General features: G+C 42.1%; 1 protein-coding gene across 4 annotated transcripts in view; it reads left to right on the plus strand.

Moving 5' to 3' along the window:
- The first annotated feature begins 2131 nt into the window (after positions 1-2131).
- ADCYAP1R1 (ADCYAP receptor type I) overlaps positions 2132-21566 on the plus strand; it is a 140523-nt gene continuing 121088 nt past the window's right edge. For all 4 annotated transcript variants that reach the window (XM_056338255.1, XM_056338256.1, XM_056338257.1 and 1 more), the window contains exon 1: positions 2132-2419. The gene's annotated coding sequence lies outside the window, so the exon portion shown is untranslated. The remainder of the gene's footprint in view (positions 2420-21566) is intronic.

Genomic DNA, 21566 nt, shown 5'->3' on the forward strand with positions numbered 1-21566 from the left:
CGGCTAGAGAAGATGGCATAACTGGCAGAAAATGTGAAAAGGGAAGCTTTGAAAAGTCTAGCTGATTCTTTTTACTGCCCCATGGTGCTGGAATAAAACCAGAGCTGAATGCATTCACAATGTGTCTGTGCATGCTTTTCTGAAGAGAAGGCATCTCTGCAGCCAGGGGGCTGTTACGGTGCCAAGGGGCTGGGAGCAAGGCTGTCTGGTCTAGTGCTGCTCTTGTGGAGCTATGCCCCTCGGGCTCCTGCACCTGGACTGAGAGCCACAGGGACTGTAAAGTACAAGTAAGTAATTGGGTCAGGGATTTTTACACTGGACAGGTAATGGATTTAGATGTTTTTATGACCAAATTGCTTTTTTGGTCTCCTTTGTTTAATCTAGGAGCAGGGTAAAGGCATGGAGGATTTTATATTAATATACACGCAAAGGAAAATGGAAGATGGGAGATGCAGAAAATGAAGGGCAATGGGTAAAAGATAAGCAGAGGAAAGGGCTTCTACAAGAGGAAGAGCAACAGTGTCACTATCCCAGGTGCTGTGAAATTTCAGGGTAATTTGAAAAGCCTCATCATCAGGCAGCCGCTCTTACAGTGCGGGTGTCTGAGAATTTGGGGAAGGACAGGGGCATTCAGCATGTCAAGTGCTTGACATGGGTCTGTGGGGCCTGAGAGCAGCATGGCTGGCAACAGCAAAAGCAGTGTGGTGCCAAGTGTCTCCACGGGATGCCCTGGCAGAGGGCTCCTCGAGGCCTGCTGTAGATGTTTACCGAGCATTTCCCAGGTCTGGGGAGCTTCCCCTTGAGTGCTACCCTCTCCAGCCAGGAGCAGCGACTGAATACTTTTGTGCGCTTACCTTGCAGGAGTCATGTGCCACCCCATTCTTTTCCAGATACAAGTCCCAGGAACGAGCTGGACATCCCTTAGGCTCTTGCTAATCGTCTCAGCACTCTCTACAGCTCCACTTCACTGGTTTTCCTGCAACAGGTACCACTCCTGCACTGCCTTTGCAGGAATGCTGTTGCTGTGTAGCTCTGAGGCAATGCAGGACGGTGCAGATGCTGCTGTTCCTGTGCAGTCACTTCCCTTCCTGTGTGTGTGTCTGCTGTGGGAGGGGAGGAGATGCTTTCCACAAGCTCAGAGGGCTCATCCTGGACACGGGCCACCTGCCTATCCACAAATACCATCACCAAAATGATGCTTCCAGGTGAAATTCCTGCTCCACTTCCCCTCCGTTCCCCTCCCTGACAACTCCAGCTACTTTATAATTTTTTCTTTTTGCAATCAACTATTCTGCAGCTCAGGGAGAAATTGCCTCCCTTCTCCCTCGCTCCCACAGCCCCCTCTCCCTTCCAGCAGCAATGCCGTCCTCCTTCCTATCACCGCGTTTTGCTGACCTTGTCACACTAATTAAAAAAAAAAAAATCTCTAGGACGGCAGAAACGGTGCTTAGGTGACAAGGAGAAAGAATTTGGGGGAGGTAGGAGGAGAAAAGGGAACGGGGGTGGGGGGGTGTTTGATTTAAGAAATTTAATTTGAATAAACCCCTCCTCCTGCTCCTCCTCATTGGTTTCCTTTTCTTCCTCCATAGTAATGAGACCAGGCAAGGACAAGCTATTGGTTCCATATCCCCGTTCCTTTCCTCAGGCACTTGGGGGAGGAGGTGTTTGCATTTCTCCGCAGGACCAGCTCGCTTTGCAGAGCATTGTCTGGCTGTGAGAATCACACACACACACACACACAGAGAAACACAGGGGCGAGCACACCGTAGCCTTGACTCGCAGGCAGAGCATCTGATCCAGTTTGGAGACCGTCCTCCTCCCCCATCCCACCCCCTACTTCCCGAGCACATATAATCTCCACTAAAAAAAAAAAAAAAAAAAAAAAAGGGGGGGGGGAAGTCAGGGGGAAAAAAAGAAAAGTTTGCAGATCTCCTCTCTCCCTTCTTGATTTGTTTGCTTTTGGGTGGGGGTGTTGGCTTTTGGTGTTTTGGTTGGGGTGTTTGGTTTGGTTTTGGGGTTTTTTTTGGCTTTTTTTTTTTTTTTTTTTGGTGGTTTGGGTTGTTTGGTGGGGTTTTTTTTGGTTTTGTTTTTGGGTTTTTTTGTTGTTTTTAATTTAGCTATGGCAAATTCCTTCACGGCCAGGAGCTGGCCCATCCCCTGAGCAAAGGCAGCCTGGACATGACCGGCAGGCGAGGGAGGAGGAATTCGGATTCCCTTCGGAGGCGCCGACCCCTCCTCCGCCCGGTGCGAGCGAGGCGGGGGGAGCCCGGCCGCGGCCGCTCACTTCCAGCGCGGGCAGCCGGCGCTGGCCAGCTCCTGCCGGGGACCCGGCCAGTGTCCCCCGCGGCTGGCTCCCACGCCGCCCGGGCACCGAGGGGATGCAGCATCTCCAGCGCCGGGACGGATCCCTGCTGCAATGGTAAGTCCTTTTCGTCGGCCTCTCCCCCTCCTCCAGCAGGGGTAGCATCGCGCCGGCTCCGGGTACCGGGGTGGCAGCGGCTGCCCGGCTTTGCCCCGCTCGGGCCGGGTACCGGGGGGCAGCGGGTACCGGGGGGCAGCGGCAGCCCGGCTCTGCCCCGCTCGGGCCGATCCTGAGATGCCCAAGCGCCGGCTCCCGCAGCCGGCGAGGGAAAAGGAACCGCCGGCTTGTCTTAGAGTGACATTGATTTATCGGCTGTTCCCTCATCTTCCCCAGGACCTGGGAATACTTCTTTTGGAGGGGACTAGCATGCAGGCTTTCTGTCTTCAGCCAGAACTGCAGGCTTTGAGGATGCGTCCGCGAGATAGATTTGGTTCTTTTCAAACACATAAATCTCCTTTCGCAAGTGGTGACAGGTTAACGTGCTCGGTATGGGGATCACGTCTGTTTTTAACACAATATGGCTGGTAAATAAAACCTGATTGCTAACAGACCCGGTGCTGCTGTTGGCATTTTCGAGCTCAAGGCTCCCTTTGCAGTTCTGCATCTTCACCTGCCGCAGAAACTCTGATTCACCCTTCAAGCAGTGCACCAGGACTTCGCCGTTTTTACTGTGGGGCAGTAGTAAAAATTGCCTTAATTTGCCTTTGACCTCTGCTTGCATGCCTCTGTGCACTTCTCCTTATCAGTATTTGAACAGCTGGTTCTAGTAATATCTTTATGTAAAGCACATCTTAAGTCAGAGAGACAGCATACAGGACAGTGCTTACCGCTGGGCTGTGGATTGAACACGGGCACAGTTCAGGTGTGTATTGGAATCTGAAGAGTTTAGGGCTAAGGAGAGAAATGCAGCATGCTGTTCAGGACTGGCAAATGCATGGAAAAAAGAAAAGAGAGGTGGTTTTGTTTAGTGTCATGCCGGTGTTTATGGCTAGACGAGCATCCCACTTACACAGAAGCAGGTTTGGATGAACTCCCTGGAAGTCAGTGGCTTTCCTCTGCATCTAATCGGCTGGTAAACAGAAGCCTTTAGCTTGAAGAATATATTGCAGTAGCACTAGAGGTAATTATAATTATAATAACAATAATAAATTTTCGACAAAGTGAAAAAGGCAGCAAAGTGACCTGATTCTTTCCTAGGGTATTATGGATTACTGTCTGTCTTGTGTATTTTAATTACATTGCAAGTTTTGGACTGGTATGGCAATATGCAGTGTAACTGAAGCAGCTTTTTGGGTGGTGTTTGGGTTTTTTGTTTGTGGGGTTAGGTGGGTTTTTTTGTTTGGGTTTGGGGTGGGTTTTTTTTTTTTTGGTTTTGGTTTTTTTTTTCATCTGTTGGAGTGAACAAACAGCAAATGGATTTTCCTTTGCTGCTATTTGGGTACACAGCCATCTCACTTCTCCATTCAACCTATGCAACACTGGTCAGGTGTGGGGGGGAAATGTTTCCTTGGCTAGCATACAGTAATCAAAAGGCATGTATGGTTACTTAGGGTTACTGTCAGTGACAGCATGAAGGCAAACTCCTTACAGTGAGAGTGATACAGTTACAGAGAAAGAATGCATTATACAAACACCTATACTTGGCTAAAACATAACACCCTGGAGCTGCCTTGAAAGAAGTTGTCCTATGGGTTGAGGCAATACTGCTCCAGAGTTTGATGAATAATTAAGGAAAGCTATTCAGTGCAGTAATGGGAGTTGGATTAAAGTTGACGTATCTGCTTGCATGTCGGTTACAGTTCTGGGTTATGGTCTCCTACCTTCCCCCCCCCCTTCTATGTGCTGAGGGCAATGTTTGCTGCTTTGTTGTTCATTCAGGGCAGCTACAATACACATATTTGTCTTTAAACAGGGAACTAGCTTTGTGATAGCTTCTTGGCTTCAGCCTTCCATTATTTGTTGGGGTCTCTGAAAGAAAAGAGGGGGGGGTCCTTCTTCCCCATAGATTTAAGATGTCTGCTGTTTGCATGCTGGTGCCACAGCCGCATGTAGGTCTCTAGATCTTCTGTTGTCAGTGTATGTGTGAAGCTTGTAAACACGAAGGCAGAAGCTTTGTTGTGGGATGCTACCAGGGAGAGAAAACCCGAGATTTCTGAGATTGTGGGCTGCACTGTTGATCACGTTCAGACCTTTGTTCATCACATCTCTCTTCATTTGGCTGACTGAGCCAGCATCCTGGAGATATTTTTTCTGGGGTTGAGTTCCATATGTGCCTACGCCTTTGTTAAGTTGAGACCCATGTCCCCAAGCTGATTCATTTCAGTGTAGCAGATTTTGTTTTCCTTTCCTTCCTTCTGAGCACACTTAGTACAAACAGTCTAATTCCTAAATTAGCTCAGATTATCTTTTAATGAAACCAGAGTATTTGAGTTAAGAAGCACTGAGAAAAAGTAAACTCAGGACAGGATCATGCTTTAAATCATATCTGGCATTAAGATGGGCAGAAATGTCATGTCTTACAGTTAATCCTGATTTAACAGAAGTGTTATTTATTTGCCAGAGTTCTCAGGAGAGGTAAACTGATAACAGCTTATAGAAGTCAGTGGAGGTACTGAATTTTATTTCACCCACCCCACTACTTGGCCCAGAGAGTGCAGCCTCAACCTTTAAGTCGGCAAAGTGTATTTTTGTGTTGGCTTATGTTTCTTTGTTTCCATCCCCTTTCTTTCCACATGCAGCCATCCCATATCACTTGTGAAGACAGTGGGGGTGGGATTCAGTACATGCCGCAGTCAACAGGATTTTGGAGTGAGTTTTCCACACCAGTGCAGAAGTGGAACAACTCTACTGAAAGGGATGCAAATGCACCAGTGACTAACTTCCTCTTTTTTCCTATCTAGAACTTTAAAGTCATCTTTGTTCGTAATGTATCATCAAGGACAGCAACACCACTCTGTTTCGGAGTATCCTGCTACCCAATATATACAGCATCCTATGATGGGATACTTTTCCAGTTCCCTCAGTGCTGAATTTGTTTGTTCTTAAAAATGCTCTGCATACAGAAAGGTATTTGGTAGTCTTCCACAATGCTAACAAGTACTAGAATTCATGTGTCTGTGGTAGCTGTTGAAACGCTGTTTGGATTGTAACTGAGTGGACACAAATATATGGGAAGAAAGCCAGACTTTTTTGCAGAGTACTTCACGGCAGAATGTCAAGCCCTCACCCCATTGCTTTGCTTGTGCTTTATTCTCTGACCACCTTTGCTCTCTCAGTTTATTGATCTGTCTTCTTAGGCTTGAACTTTTATCTCCACAAGGCAAACTAGGAACTTTTTGTTGTTTAAACCTTGTTTACGTAACTCATTGCTGTTCATTGATTGTATCTCTATGCAAGCTAATGGGCTGATCTGTAGAGTAGCAGGACTAATAATTTCAGGGTAGAACTTCTCAGGAGGCACTAAATCATTCCATCTCCTGAAGAAAAGGTAGAAGCCTTGTCACACAGAGCATTTAAAGCTAACATGGCTGTTGTGCTGAGGAGTATTCCCTTGGAAAGGGATTCCTTGGAAAGGAAATATTCCCTGCAGAAATACACAGACGCAGTTACAGTGACTCTTGTTTGCTACTCTGGTTCTTTCTACAGTTGAATCCAAATTTTTCTGAGATAATCATCCCATAGAATGAGCTGCTTTGCATTTGCCATTAGAATTTATCTGCTCTGGAGACATCCTGACAGTCTCATTCCTGCTCATTCAGGTGTCACATTTTACTCTTGGATGGTTTAAGGTAGGACTATATTCTGAAACTGCTCTGATCTATTTAATAGACAGACTGTTTCAGAAATAAAGTTTTAAAAGGTGTTTAAACCTCTGCTTAATACCACTGTTTAAAAAAAGGCAAAAAAAAACCACAAAAAAAAACCAACCCAAAACTCCAAACCCAACAAAATAATTCTAGTTTTTCTTAGCATAACTCATAATTCACTCTAGTGCTAAAGGGGCAAATATTTATCTGGTCTAACTCTTCTTCACAATAGTTATGACAATAGCAATAATAATAATAATTTATTTTCTAATATTTTGGGAATATTGAAGTCTAAGTACTCCTTACTGAATATACAACCTTCTGCCACATACCTTTGCAGGTTTGTCCATCCCATGTTGATGCATTTCACAAAGAAGCCTCAATCACAGTGGCTTTTGCACTCCATTAGAGATGATTGGGTCATGATTGCTCAGGAGCTGCAAATGGAAGGATAATTATAGTCCCTTATCTGTGATTTGTTGGGCCTGCTAAATGGAGCTGAGGATTAGGGCAGGAAAAGCCCTTTTAATCTGCATGGTGGGTTAATAGGCTAGATATTTTTATTTTTATTCTTTAGTTCTGCAGAATGAGGCAAGTTTTGCTACTTTCATTTCCTGCAGGGGACAGTATATTGTCCTAGCTGATTGGGTGGGGATTCTTAAGGAAAAATGCCCTGCTGAAGGGAAATGTGACAGAATCAAGTTCTTTCATAGGGAGTAGATGTATCCTTAGGTCCATCTCTGAGGAGTGAAGGAGGTATAAATTTCCATATTCTCAAGGGGAAAACTTGGCCCCAAAGGATGCCCTGGCAAAATTACCATTCATTTCATGTGGAGGAAGGCTTTCTCGCTCAGAAGTGTTAAGCAGCCTGGGTGATGTTCATCTACTCTCACTTAAGCATCTGAAAACTAGGTGGTCATATCCAAGCTAATCACCCCAATCCACTATATGTGGGGAGGGTGGTTCATCTCATCCTGAAGTCAGCTGAATCACCCCATGGAGGCTCTTGCAGCAGCATCCACATCCAAAGTCAGTGGGATTAATCTTTCTGTAGTATCTCGGAGTGTAATTCCTCTCTTGCTCTCATCTGTGCTCAGGTGAAGACTGGTAATTTTTTGCTAGCTCATAGCAATAGCAAATTGTGATAGATGTTAATCTTTCTAAAAAGCCCAAGCTCTCTGTGGTAGCCCCCACATCTTCCTCACCCATATCTTCCCTTTATTCAACCAATGGCAGTCTCAGGCTGTCCGTTGCAGGGAGAATTCATGCCATGTGTCCCAGGCAACATCCTATCTATTTGTCTTTTTTTCTTTTAATTATTATTCATTGCTTATTTTAAATCTCAGTGGGTTCCTTCTGCGTGTATCAACACTTTCTGTCTTCAGAGCATCTCCAATTACAAAGACAGATTTGCCAACTGAAGCTTGTATATAATTTTGTGAACGGGGGGAATACATCAACACAGGCACACATCTAGGATGGCAACATGATTTTCTGCAGGCAGATGCAAGCTTGTTTTGCTTGTTCTCTGAGCTAGCCAGAAACTGTGCAATGCTCCAAGCTTCATCTAATACACCCTACTTGTGAATAGCTACACTGTAAGTTGCAAGAAGATGGAGATGAATGCTCACTGGACCTTATTAGCTTAGGGTTGCACCTTGTGAAGTACATTTTGACCAGCTTGGAGCACTTGACATGCTTAGGATTACATGATCTAAAAGCCGGCTTTTTGCCATAAATCAATAGCTCGATGCTTTTTTTTAATAATACATCTACCCTCTGTCCTAAGCTAACAAAATCCCCCAGTCGGTTGAAAAATTGATTTAACTAGCACCTTCCTCCTTAACTATGACATTTAAAAATATTTACTGAAATCCACATAATGAAAAAAAATATATCTGAACCTCCCAGAACACATTGATCAGTAGACTGGAATTAAAGTTGCAGTAGTAAGAGATACCCTTCTCCACTGCAGAAAGAAACTATATTTATTTAGAAAGGCAGTTTAAAAAAGCTAAGATATCCTTAACTATTAATTCTTTTTCCTGGAATGGTAAGACTTTATTAAGTCACAGCATTTCTGTTTCTGCTCTTACTGTCGCATTTTTGAAGTAGGTTTATAGAAGCTTTTTTCATTTCTAGCAAAACCATAAAATGGAACATTATGGTCATAAGTAAAAAGCATTTCCTTTTAAAAAGCAATTTTTTTTTTTGTAATAAGGACATTTATATGTGTATCTAAAACCTTAAAATAATGTAACTAGTACCAAAAGTCAAATATGAGCTTGGGCTTAGTACATTTCTGAGATGTTGGACACACAACAGAACTTCCTCTCTTAAGAGCTGGCCTAGAAACAAATTATATAAAAAAGCCAGCACAAGTGCATTATGTAAAAGCCCAAGTTAAAGTTAGTAAAGTTACTCATTTCCTGTGTTTTAGAGAGCTGGATCTTTGGATTCCTTCCAGGAGTTTTGTGCTCTAACTTAAGATGCAAAGGAGATGAGAGAGCATCAGAAATACCGCAGATGCTTAAGCTCTTCATGACTAAGGCTGTGAATGTGTCACAGCTGTCACTGGAGCCTTGGATTCCACAATCCACACTCATTCATTCGAGTTGCGTGGAGTTTGACATCTTGGGTGGTTTTGTGCTAGTGAATGGGTTAGTTAGCCAAGATGATTATGTACAGTGGGCGAACAGCTGGAACAAACTTCATCAGAGAATAGTACTCGGTGACTGCAGAGGAGAGAGCAGCATGAAAAGCCATCATGAGCCATGTTGAAGTTGTTTCTCTGCAGCAGTCAAGTCTCTGGACACTGCTCTGCATTCTCTTGCTTTTTGTTCTCCGACTTGTTTTTTGTACCACAGCTGGGTGTAGCACTGATGGTCATGGAAAAGAGCCTTCAAAGACTACAAATGTCTGCATGTTATTCAGAAAAGGAGAAGAAATTAATGTCACCAATGTTTTGGTTCCCCCAGCAAGTGTAGCCCTGACAGATTTTTACCTCTGGCATTCAGCTTACTCCCTTTCCTCTGTTTGGAAGACTTGCATGTCTTTTTTTGCTAGGATTGTTTCTACCATGCTGACCAGAAATGGGATTCAAGTCATAGATTAAGACACCTAAAGATAGGTGTGTGTTTTGAAATGGTTACCCGTACCTAAGGACAAAAGCCTCTGCTATAGTCAAAGGAGATTTAGGACATGGTTCAGCCCCCTGAACATAGGTGTTAGGTGCCATCTGAGGTTCCCTGGGGTATCTAAGATCTACCAGGGATCTGTAGGTACGATGCTTATGTACACCACATCTTTTACCCTCCGTATAAAGGCAGGTAAAATACCCTGGGGCATTGGTGACACCAAACACCAGCATTCAGGCTACTGATTCTGGCCCCAGGCCAATGCCTGATGTTGAGATAAACATAGGTATCTACTATAGAGTGAGCTCTGTAACTCATTAGCTTGGAAAGTCTTCAATAAATGCCACGGAGACAGTTTAATCTGCAGTCTAAATCCTGTCCTGGGTTTCTGATCCCTCCTGGTGATTTCAAATGAGACTGCTCAAATCTTGGCCTCAGTGCTCTTACCCCACACAGAAGGAGTTCAGCTGATTTTCATATACTCTGATGCAGGACTTGGAAATGCCCTTTGGTATTGCTGTCTTGGGACATCACAGTTAAGATACTGAACCACAAAAGAATTACTACATTGCAGGTCTATCTGTATAGCTCCACATTGTTCCTGGAATTATTTTCCCTGAGGTACCTTGAGACTGCATTCACCTTTCTCCAGATTCAACTACCACAAGCAGCTCCTGTGACAGAATAATCTAGAACATGTTTTTCTTCCTACATAATTTCATGGATACATAGAATGGTTTGAGTTAGAAGGGACCTTAAAGATCACCTAGTTCCAGCCCCCTGCCACGCGCAGGACCACCACCCCCCCCCCCCCCCCCCCCCCCGCCCCCAGCCCCGGTGGCTCCCAGCCCCATCCAGCCTGGCCTTGGGCACTGCCAGGGCTGGGGCACCCACAGCTGCTCTGGGCAGCCCGTGCTGGTGCCTTGCTGCCCTCGCAGGGAAGGATTTCTTGCTAATGTCTCATCTAAATGTACCTCCTCTTAGTTTAAAACCATTACCTGTTGTCCTGTTGCAAAATGCCCTGCTAAAAACTCTGTCCCCATCTTTCTTATAAGCCCTCTTTAAGTACTGAACGGCAGCTATAAGATCTCTCTAGAGCCTTCTCTTCTCCAGGTTGAACAACCTCAACTCTCTCAGCCGTTTCTCACAGGGAAGGGTTTCCATCCTTCTGATCATATTTGTGGCCCCCCTCTGGCCCCCCTCCAGCAGGTCCGTGTCTTTCCTGTGCTGAGAACTCCAGAGCTGGACACAGCACTGCAGGGGGGTTCTCACCGGAGCGGAGCAGAGCGGGAGAATCCCTTCCCTCGACCTGCTGTCCATGCTGCTCGTGATGCAGCCCAGGATTTGCTTGGCCCCCTGGGCTGTGAGCGCACATTGTCAGGCCATGTTGAGCTTTTTGCCCACCAGCACCCCCAAGTCCTTCTCCTCAGGGCAGCCTCAATCCATTCTCTGCCCAGCCTGTACTGATACTGGGGGTTGCCCCATCCCAGGCGCAGGACTTTGCACCTTTACGGCTGAAATATTCTCAGCCTATGCTTCATCTTTTATTATGTTGCCTTGTACAGCTCACTAGTCCATGCTGGCTCTGTCCTGTTACCTTAGACATTGTCCCTCCATCCATACATCATCACTGTCCTAATCTCAAGCAGGGGAAAAGGTCAATCCATGGCAGCTGTGCCATGATCTGATGTCAGTTTACATTCCTTATGACAGCCTGACTGAATATTCTCATTTTATCTTGGCACTTCTGGGTGTCCAAGACACAGATCTTTTGCTGTCCAACTTTCTTTCCCCTGTTACTTCTGACTAAATGACTGTATATTATATGCTGCCTTTATAGGCAGTGGAGTCCAGATCTCAATTTTTTTGATCCCAAGTAGGTTTCTAAAATAATTCATGTAAATTGGACGTCCTTTTTACCTCCATTAACTATGTGGGAATACTGGACAGTGAGTGCTGTGGAAGAGCCAGGTAAGCTAGACAAGATGATCTGAAAAATTTAAATGAGATCTACTGACTTAATCTGAATTGGCCAGATTGAAGACTATGCAGGCATGTCTGACTGCATGTCCAAGCTAATCCATATCACTCTCTTTAGCAACATGTACAAACTTGCATTTTGTAAATCAGCTTTGAGAGCTTTAACCCGAAATGTTAGAGCTTGTGAATCATGGGCTGGTTCCAACCTGTAAAATTTTTCTATGCTTTCTGCTGTGTCCTTGCCATTTCCAAAATGCATCACCCTAGTGTGCTACTACTTCTGTGTGTCCCTGAAAAATCACCAGCTTTAATGCCTCAGTATTTACGTTTAGCCTGGAACAGGTGAAAGGTCAGCCTGGAGATATAACCCGTACAACAGAAAACAATGTGCCTTTGTATCAGGAATGACAAAGATGAAGATGACAGACTTGAAGATGGCTGAACTTATCTTGCTGTTTCACATCTCTGCAACTGCTCTCAGCATAAAATAATCTCCATCTTTCCTCAAAATGCATCTCAAGACTTAGCTTCCTTGGCTGGTGGAGCAACTTAGATCAGAATGTTGTCCATCATCCTGCTGCCTTGACTTTCAGCACTTCTAAACATTGTATTAACCTTTGTAGCAGTTTTTTCTCCTCTAAGATCAAGAAGGCTCAGAAAAATGACTGACGTAAGGGAACACAAAGAAAAAAAAATCTAACAACATGCTCTAAATTGAACTGGTAGTAGTGACATCATCTGAGGCTGACCTTAGCCTTCCACAAAGACTTAGTCCCTAAAAAGATATAAATTCCTCTGTGCTCAGCGAAATGAACCATACTGATTTGCCATCCCATTTAATAATCACATGAGCAAAAGAGCAAACAAATGCACATTTCTCCAAGTACTTTCTGCTCCCTTAAGTGCCAAGTTTGTCCAGTACCCTTTTTGCTGTGTGCCCTCTTTGTTCAACTGGGATTCAAGCTTTTCTTACCAATGTTGTGACTTCAGCCAACATTAAAATGAGATCCATGGCTGGCAGCTCTGTATTATCGTGCCTGGCTTTACGAAATGTTCTGTACAATTCCACACCTTATTCTTTGTCATCTATATCTGTAGACTACTGTCTTTAGCGACCCCATAAGTAACAACAGAAAGCAGGCAAAGTTCAGTGTGACTTACGCATTGCTCCACCTGTTATTTTGCATTTTAGCTTCCCATGAGCAGTTTTGGAAGAGCTCCTACACAATGTTTTGCAATGAGCTAAGGGAAGGAACCATTGTTATTAATGTCAGCAATGTTGAAATGTTTGTCAAGTATATTCTTCTTGCTTGTTGCAACTTGGCCTTGCTACAATACCATTGAATCAACAAGATGACCCTGATTTCTTAATATGTCTGTCAGTAGACAGTCTACTAATGTTATTTTAATTCTTTTAAAGTAAATAATTTAAATAAATCAGTCTATATATTGAAACCTGTTTGTTCATTTGGTGACTTCTCCAACATGTTGCTCCAATAACAATGAAGCTCCATTGCAAAAGTGCAACAACTTATGCAAGACTCCTGGAGAGCTTACAGTTTAAATAAATTCCTACAATATATCTACCTGAGATACATCGAAGAAGCATAAGAATATAGGGTTCAATTAATTTTTTACCTGAAACAGTAATTTAAAATAAATCAGATGATGCCCCCAAATGATGTTTTTTCCCCACTGTCCATTAAGGGAGTCTGCGATCACTTGGTTATCTACAAACATCCACAATGTATATGTTTGAAGTTACTGGAGGGAAATCCGCTTTGATTTGCATAAAGACATAGAGAAAATTTGAATAAAAGCTGACAGCTGAGTACAATTTCTCTGAGGTTTTGTGTACTGTTGCTATCAAAACAATCTCTTAACCCTCTTTACAATACAAAGGCCTTCCATGTAAAGGATGAGGCACTAGGGTTAATAGATTTAAAGTAAAAAAAAGGTAAATATATATATATGTATGTATGTATTTCCTTCATAGATTTAGAGAATTTAAAAGTGGATACTTACTCTTCTTCTCCCAAAGGATTTCTTGAAAGTATCACTGTCATTATCCTAAATTGGTAGTTAACGAGGAATAAGCTGTGGAAAACTCACAACCTCAGAGCTCTTAGGTGCTCAGAGAAGCACAGACCCATTGCCAAACATTTATCAATTGCTTAGGTATTGCAATGTGCCTTTTTATTTTTATTATAGGGAAAGTCAGAAATTTCTGTTGTCTTTTCAAGATAAAACACAACTCCCTCTACATGGAAGAAATAGTTTTCAGTAAGATCTGTTCAGCAATGGTGCATTTGCTAGACTTAGCATTGGCATGAATACCAATTAGACTGAAAATGGTTAGGAAAACATAATCATTTACAATGCTGTAGTATGGGAGGGAAACAGGAAGAATCTGCAGTAACCGGGAGAATCTGATTTCCAAATGAGTTTCTCTCTATGCAGTGTTTAATAAATAGGATATATAAGAAATAAAGGCAAACACCACAATTACAAACAATGCTCAGGGAAAATCATGGCCCAGAGGGTGTTCTCATAGGCAGTTTGGGTGAGGCCAGTTTAATTTGTGGTAAAGCAGTTTAACAGGATGGGTAAAAATGATTACATGTTACTTGACCTCAAGGTCAAGGAACGATCCCAGACCCTATGTATTTAGCAGTGTAGCTGTAACATTAAAATCTGGGTTTTTTTCCTCTTCTGCTATGAAACCACCATTGGTGGCTGTTGGCTACTCAGTTTGCTTCTGTAAGCTCCTTATACACAAGCAAGGAGCTGACAAAACACTTTGATACAAAGGTAGATGATGAATTCAACATAAAAGCAAAGGCTCCTGGCTGGCTGGGCACGTAGATTTTTACCTTGGTAAAGGGTTGCTCTGTGGTTATTGAATTGTTGCCATTGACAGATGGATTCATTGTAGTCCAGCTGTTTACTTGGACATAACAGTTTTGCTTTTAGACCTTTTAAGCACTTTTGGTCTAGAGGCCATAGAAAGGAGCGTTACAGAGAGCCAGGTTACACTTTTTACACAAGAGGAAGTGGAAGAGAAGAGTAGAGACTGCAAGGAGCTAGGGGCCGCACCAGAAGTAAACTTATCTACTGGGAGATGTTCTGGTTCCTGGGGAAACGTAACTGTACATGAGACCTCCTTGACACTGCCAAGGAACCTTAGGAAGTGGGATCTGACATGGACTCCCGTCAGTGGTAATGAGAAAGTATTTTCAAAGCTCAAATGCTCTGAAATGTTTTTATATTGGTGAAGTCTTGCCATGTATTCTATTTGGACCATTGTCTGTAAGTCTTGGCTGAGTCCCTGGAAATTAGAGCAAATGATTCTGTTCCATAGTTGCTGCCTGTTATAAGCTATGTCTCTTTTCAATGGATTTAACTGCTATTTCATTTGCAGTCTGCAGGAGAACTGGTGACAGGGGATATCTGTGTGCATGCTCCTGTTTGAATGTGTTTCAGCAGAATATGTTGTTCATCAAGTTCTTCGGGATACAAGGGGCTCTAGGACTATGGAATACATTGGCTGTGCCAATGCTGAGAAATTAAAAACCACTAGGGAACATCCTGGACCTCTCAAATTTGGTCACTAAACTGTTATTAGATTATTATTAAATTAATGTTAAATTATTTGCATGGCATGTTGAAAGGGTTTGCAGACAGGTCAGCTAAGATTCTTCTTTATAATGCCTGCTCATGGTTCAGAGATTATCAAATTCCATATATCATTCCCAACAGGCAGTTTGTGGATGGCTACTCTATTTGAAGGGATGAAAAGGTTAAATAACCTATACATACCCTCTTGACCTCAATGCAAAAAAAAAGCATGCATCTAAATTATTGGAGGGGCAGGGGAAGAGGGGGTGAAGTATGGCTGAAAACACCACCACAAGTGAACAGACAGAAAAAATTCTGCCTTGTGCCTCCCACATTCCCTAGCTCCTGTGCTGCTCTAGGTCTCCTAACCGTGCTGTTGGACTGTAGCGGGGAGTATCTTAAGGCAAAATCCCTTGGCTTAGTCATGGCTTTGTTTTGATATCTCATGTTGTGGCAAATCTGGACTATGGCTTTTCTGGAGCATTAGAGTTCAATCTGCTTGTGAAGTAAGGACTCAGCTGAGACAGAGCAGGAGAGAGCTCCCTTGGTGGGCAGAACTGATTCTCCAGAAAGCTGGGAAGCATGTTGAAAGAGAGAGCTGGCTGCACATCAAAGCGTCTGTATACTCAACTTGCAGATTCCTAGGAAGTTGTTTCCTTAGTGACAATAACAAGAACAATTTTAGAGTATTTTCTTCATGCCTGTTTTAGTGTTTGAGATATGTTCAGATGTCAAAGATTACAAATGGCACTTCTCTGCAGAAAGGGGTTTTTTTTTGGTTGTTTTTCTTTTTTCTAGCTTACACATAGGAATTCTTGTTTAGAATAGGGATCTGTCTGTCTAATACTGTTAGTATTTTTAAATCCACAGACACTGTGGGAGCTAAAGGAACAGATCTTGCAGGATTCTTAATATGTCTAGTAAATGGTAGCAAGTTGGGAGGTTATCTCTGTAGTGTGAGTGCTATGGGCCTTGTAGTCTAGACATGAAGCTTACCCAACTCCAATGACAAGGTGCTCACCCACTCTCAAAACCAGGCTTCTAACAGGAAAGAGTAGGAAAGTGAGTGACATAGTAAAACACAACATTGTGTTTAAGAAACAAATCTTGACATAAGCCAGCAACCTCTGTATTTGCCACTATACACAGTAGATTTTGAAAACAAATTTTGGAACCTGTTTTTTGGGGAAAAAAAAGATAAATTAACTGCAGAATGGGACTGCTCTACCAATGAGACTAATTTCTTGGTTTAGTGTATGCTGAAAAAACCTGGTAGGATGAACACCCAAGACCCTGAGCATGAGCACAATCAGAGGAATTTAGTGTTGATTTCCAAGAAAAACAAGACTGACTGAAACTGGCACCAAAAAATGCAGTTTGGAACCTGGGAGAACTTTTAGAGGTCGCGAGGTGCCAGTGAAACAGAGGCATAACAAGGAAAAAAGTAAAAGGATTTGCAAGCTATGCCAGAAGGAAATCCTAAGGAGTGAAACCATGAAGATGGTACTAAAGAGCAAATTCTATTATCATGTCTGAATTAGGAGTGCAGTCAGTATAGGATTCCTCTTTAACCAAAGAAGAGAGCTAGGCATCTGCAAAGAGTGACTGAAGTCAGAATATGATTCATGCAATGGAGGTGTCTGACTTTTTATTAACAATGGAATTTAAAATATCTCTGCCTATAATTTAAATGCTAATAATTAACTGGAGCGAGCTCCAGTCCTGGTGACCAGAAGCAGTACAGTCAGTTTACTCACACCACATGATACTTTCTTTGTTCAGGACATTACAAAACTATAAATAATATTCAATGTCATGATAAGCTTTAGTTTTCCTCCCTCCGTCAAGGTAGTGGGCCTTAACACTGTGTGTGTGTGCATTTCCAAATGTGTTTTTAACTTCTGTTCAATTCTGACACAGTAAATCATGATTAAATTATCAATTGTATAAACTTGTTCAGAATGCATCATATGGCATGGTCTAATATAGCAAAATGAATTTTAAAATATTAATTAAAATATACATCCATTTAAAATCTTCCTGAAATACCTTCCCCAGTTACCAAAAAGAATTTCCAAACTGTATGTCCCAAATCAGTTATCATCAACCTTTCTTTTGGGGAAAAAAAAGCTAAAAATATAAATGACAAATGGAAATAGTACTTACGACTAAAATATAGATTGGCTATTTGCTATTTTAACACTTTGATTTGAACCATTAATTTCAATGGAAATCCCTGATAACTAAGCGGCAAGGTTAATTAAACTCAAAGTCCTGTTTTGGAGTACTTCTGCTGATAGTCACATTTCACACCAGTGGTTTGGAGCCAAATTTCAGTCTCTCTAGTGAACTGTTCATTGCTCTTATGCAACTACTTTTTTCAGTAACTCACCATTGTTCAGTGGTTCCAGCCTAGACTTAAATTTTTATCCTTTCATCAAAAATCTGATCAGGTTTGACTTGGCTCTGAAAGACACGGATGATAAAATCTGAGATTACAAACTGTGCACTGCATGTGTATTTTACATTAAACCACTCAGTAGTATCTAAGAAAATGAAAGTGATTTTTCTTAGCTTCAGCCTTCCGGGCTCTTTCATGGGTGAATGTATTAGAGCAGAATACCAAATTAGGAATTAAAAGCTTTACTAGGTTAAATCACAGAAAACCCACATGGGATGCAAAATGATACGTTAGTTATGTATTGAGGAAAGGGGAAGTAAGTGGGATGAAAAAAAAGAACCACAATAAGAGTTTAACAAATTAAACTGAAAATGGACCATTTAATGTACAGGATAAGAACACATTGATTAAATGGCAAATGAAATAGCAGGAGAATATGGTGCATATTTCTTACTGAAAAATGTTTCTCATCACAAAATTAGAATATATGCATGACGAAGACCTTTTTTCACCTGCTCTATCAGTAGTGGCAGAAGGAATCTACTAGTTGATAGTCAAAGTTATGAGCATCAGGAGTAAGGAATAATACATACATGAAAAAGGAAAAAAACACCACCCAAACAGTTGTGTATGGGAAGACCTTGGGTTTATGAGTTCTGTTGTCTGAAGTCTACGCTACGGCTGTGACGTCCTGTAGCTGTCTGAAGACATGACCACCTTTAGCCAAGTCCACCATCTTGTCACCACCTCTTGAATCTGCCAGCTGAGTGCCTGGTGTGAGTGCTTCCTAACCTGATTGAATCACATTGACCTTGGTTAGAAAAGCCTTATTATTTAAGCTAACCCAATTTATTTGGAGGAAATTGGGTTAGGCAACGCTCCTAGGATCAGCTCGGCAGGCAGATTGGAGGCAGTGCAGCACGGATTAGTGTCTCTAAGCTAACTGGGAGTAATGTTCTTTTCAGCATGGCTACAGCTGCAGAGAGATGTCCACAGCCTAATGCAAGTGTCAAGAGCTGGCAGTTGTTCGAAGCACTCCTTGGGGATTTATACACGTTGGTTGGCATCTCATTTCTACAGAGGATCAGCAGAAGGAAAGAATTCATGTTTTCATGGAGAAATCAACTACCTTTCAGCTAATGCAAATGAGTTCTATTAGCTTGCTGGAAAATAATCAAAAAGGAAAACATTTTGAAAGAATAATAAAGAGAATTTTGTGTTATTGCCTATATTGGTGATCAGAGGAGATACAGCTGGTATTCAGAGCTAAATTAATCCTGTGTGTATTGGTGATACTGGAGCTATCTAGACATGAAGTACAGGATGCCCTCAGTTCTCACTCATGTCACTTAGCAGAAGTTGCTACATTTGTTGTCAGAAATGTGGGTCTTTTATTTGCTTTATATCTTTGTTGACAAGCAAAATAGGAGTGGTAAGCCTAGGGCAAATATGCACTATATTTTAGTTGAAGATATATTCTTCAACTATTCAACAACTTCAGTCTATTGAATTGTTGATAAAATAATCTTAAAAGACTGCCTTCAGGATGACTTTACATGTGTAAGCAAACTGGGGAGGGTTTTTTTGCTTTGGGAAACAAATTAAAAGGTCAGAGTTAAAAAAACCCCACGTTCATTTCTATTTTAGAGACATGCTGATCTGTTTTAGAAGGCAAAAAAGGTGCTGGCCTATTGAACTGGAGCTGGATGACTGGCACCAAATAACATATTACTGTACTTGGGATTTATTCACCTACATGTTTATGACCTGGAAGTCCTACTGTTATGGTCTGGTTTAGAGGTTTTTTTTGGCAGAATCATTTCAATTTAATTCTGCATTATTTTGATTTAAAATTATGATTATTTTCATTACTGGCTTGAAGACAATACAGAATACCACCAGTCCTTTGCAGAACATAACCCAGAATTATTTCCATAAAACCTGTGCTACTGCCCATCAAGGAAGATTTTGTGACCAATTAGAGCCAAGCAATGCTGGATGAAATTAAACAGTCTAAAGGACATCTAAATCCATGCCACAAAAGTTTGGTTTCAGCTAAGTGGGAGACATGCACACACCCAAAATGTGCAAAATATTATTGGAAAAATTATTCTCTGCCTCACACAGTGTTTTCATTTCATGGCTGTTTCTGAATAAAGCAGCCCTCAATAAAACATCCAGTTCTTTGGCCATGTCTAATGGCAGCCAAGCTGTGCCCTGGAAAGTCCTCTAGTTTATTGTGCAGTGACTGGGTACCAGCCTATCCTGACTCCCTCACAAAATTCATTCTGCTTGTCCAAAACAAACTCACACTGTGCCGACTTCAGGTTATCAGACATTTCATTTTATTTGCCAAGAAAGGATCGTTCTCTTCCTTTATGTGTCCCTACCCTGGTCTCCTCAGCGAGTTACACATTTCAGAGCAACATACAAACTCATCCCATGCTTCATTTAGTCCCGCTGACAACAAACTCTAGGGACAGAAGTGAACTCTAGGACATGGTGAAAGAAATACCAAAAAATGTGAACTCACTTTTCTACTGCATGTGAAAGATTATTTTTCTTTGTGTGTGATTTTTTTGTTGTGCCTTTTTTTTTTTTTTTTTTCTTCCCTGGTGCCTCAAATGAAATGCCAGTCTTTGCTGCAGATACCCTCACAGGGAACAGCAACAAGAGACCCTAAGATGCCAGTTCACTTGTCTGGGCTGAGCCAGAAAATAAATGTAAAGGTAATTCATAGTTATTCAGAGCTACCACTGCCTAGTTCCTAAGGTTGCTTCCATGTTTAAAAGCAAGGATGCCTCAGAGGTTCTCTGGCTATTAACCACTGCACAGATGAACCATTCAGCTCTGGTATATGTTTTCTAGCTGGCTCTCATATGTCACTGGTGGTCTTTCCTTTACTTTTGTTGTCCTGGTCCATCTTTAATTCCCTACCTTACTGGCAATGAGAAAAGCCAAGAAGACTACTTGCATGCAGCTCTCTGCCATCTGCAGGCATGAGGGTCATTAATAATGCAGCCTGCAGAAATGAGGGCTTTGGGACATCTTTATTTCTCATCTTAATAAATTGCATCCTTCGGAGTCTGCTGAAGTGGATCTCCCAGTGCTAGAGATCAATATAGCTTTCTCCTTCCAAGGCTGCTTTTCTTTTTAAAATGTTTTTGTCAAGTGCTGACTAGGATGGGCAGGTACGGTGTTTTTGTGAGAAACCAACCTGTGAAGCGGTGCCTGCCCACAGCGATGTTATTGTGGTTATTTTAAGAGCTTAGAAGAAATCCTCTCCACAGAGCATAAAGGGAAATAGGAGAATAATGGAGAACTGCTGTATTATACACTACAGTGAAGTTGTGAAATCTTTGGCCAAATCTTTTGACCTAATAAGTTTCCAAAGGGTCAAAGTTTCATCCCTGAAGTCCTTGAAAGGCACATGATGATCATCACCATGATTGAGCCATACCAGCACTTTAAGGCACAGATTTTAGTTAGTTTTTCTCAGCAGCTAACATAAATATCTTTGCATGACTGCATCACCTGCTTCTCAAGCCGCTGTTCCTTCCGTGTCATTTCTGCTGAGCTTTAATTACAAATTTAACTCAAGATGGGTGCAGAGGGAGACCTGAACAGAATTTAGACTTGGTCTAATGTGTGGAAAGTGAAGGGAGGAGGTTAAACAACAAGAAAAAAACTTCTGTTACTGAATACTTAATGTTATTTGACCTTAATTTGCTGCCCAATATAAGATGCCACTAATCAGCTGAGTGTAGCTTTGGCAAACTTTTACTGTTTGGGCTGAAATGTTTTATGCTGTGTGTCTGTCTTAAATCTCTCTCTTCCTTTCCCTTGCTTCCTCTCTCTCTCCTTCCTGAAAGAAAACATAGAGATATAGGGCACAATTCATCTGATGCTCTGAGATACATAATTTAGGATGATCTAACTTGTGCTCTGAGCTCTACTGGATGTGCTGGCTATGTCTCAGTGACTATACAAGGAATCTGTGGAAAGTAGCTCATTTTCAGAGGGATACATTTTAATGAAATAACTCTCATCCAAGGCTCTGAAAGAGCACCCATGGGGAAGAAGCATTTTCACTGTGCCTTTGAAACATGAGTCAACCTATTTAAAACTGAGCAGTGGGCACTTTGGAGAAGGCAAGGATTTCAGCCTGATTGAATTTACATCCTTGTATCCTAGGTTTTACTGGTGTGCATGACAATAAAATGTCAAAGCTAGCCAATGGAAAGCAATAACATTTTGGTTGT

This window comes from Falco biarmicus, chromosome 4, assembly GCF_023638135.1.
Source record: "Falco biarmicus isolate bFalBia1 chromosome 4, bFalBia1.pri, whole genome shotgun sequence".
Lineage (NCBI taxonomy): Eukaryota > Metazoa > Chordata > Aves > Falconiformes > Falconidae > Falco > Falco biarmicus.